This window comes from Festucalex cinctus, chromosome 18, assembly GCF_051991245.1.
Source record: "Festucalex cinctus isolate MCC-2025b chromosome 18, RoL_Fcin_1.0, whole genome shotgun sequence".
NCBI lineage: Eukaryota > Metazoa > Chordata > Actinopteri > Syngnathiformes > Syngnathidae > Festucalex > Festucalex cinctus.
The window spans coordinates 16,631,117-16,632,382 of NC_135428.1; the positions used below are offsets into that span (position 1 = coordinate 16,631,117).

The 1,266-nt window shown below is 51.1% G+C and overlaps 1 protein-coding gene across 17 annotated transcripts in view; it reads right to left on the reverse strand.

Annotated features, from left to right (window-relative positions):
• The window catches only part of nbeaa (neurobeachin a), a 96,955-nt gene that overhangs the window by 94,876 nt on the left and 813 nt on the right, over window positions 1-1,266 (reverse strand). The gene's annotated exons all lie outside the window — the stretch shown is intronic.

A 1,266-nucleotide genomic window follows, 5' to 3' on the forward strand; every position in this document is an offset into this window, starting at 1 on the left:
CTCGTTTGTAATGTTGTAATGTTTTTCCCCTTTCACACTGCCCATCAAAGCTGTCTTTCTCTCATTTGTCGCTGCAGTGTGTGAATGGTACCGACACTGAACAGAACTGAACGCAGAAGAGTGCTTTTACACTTTCTACCAGTGGCGGCTATGCTCGTGACTGCTAGCATGTAGCATAGTGTGTTTATGGGCCTGCTACCAGAAGCTAATACCACAAACCTGTGCATCCAACTACATCCGGGATCTATTTACTTTTTTTAGTCACTTGCAAGTTAGCATTAGCATTTAGCGTGCCTCTTTAGGCAGACATTTTAAAGCACTTGGTGACATCTATCCATTAGCAGCAGCTCTGACCTCGTCCCTGCGCTTCCTCTGCATGATTCCCCGGCACACTGCAGCATCCTTCCACCTCCTCAGTCACCCCCCCCCCAGACACCCCCCTTTCTCCCCAGCGTCTCTTCCACCACCACCACCCCTTCCTCCCCCGCCTTTCCACCTGCTTTTAAATGCACGGCACAGCCCCAACCAACAGCGCTTTAGATTAGCCTGTGCGGCGGTTATTTTTTTTGTTTTTTTGGGGGGGGGTTTTGGCGTGCGGGGGGATGTCGTTCCACCTGGGAGGAGTGGAGGAAGGGGGGGGGGGGTGCTCGCAGAATGGTACAGTCCAGCTGTTTAGCCGTGTCCTTCACTTAAATAGGCCACAGTGGTGAAAGGGGCGGGGTGGTAGGAAAAAAAAAATGACCAAGAAGCACCACTGCTCTGAGGTCAGCTCGAAATAAAAACAACATGGCCGCTCACATGCATGCATGATGCATGCGTGGAGGAAGGGTAGTAGCATAGCGTAGTTTAGCATCACTGCCTGTTTCGTAACCCCCCCAAAAAAGCAGCATTCAAATCTGCTCGGATGAAGGCTGTGTTGAAACAGTCAAACAAAATGGGGGTTCGCGTGCCGATATGTGCCACTTTTTCCCCCTTTTTTGTATTAATGGGGACTTGTGCAATCCCCACCCCACCCCTATCCAAAAACCTACTACCCTCCTCCTATCCACCACAATGAATGCATAACCATGGATAGCATCATCATGCTAAGTGAGCCTTTGTCCACCTTGGTGCCATTTTGACACCCACCTGCACCAGGCACCAAAAAGGGGGCAAAGAGGGGGGGCTTTTTCTTTTATCGGCGCCATTAAGTCAACAATGGCCGCTCCTGATGAGGATGAGGAGGATGAGAGGGAACGAGAGGGAGGGAGGGGACGCACACGCTCA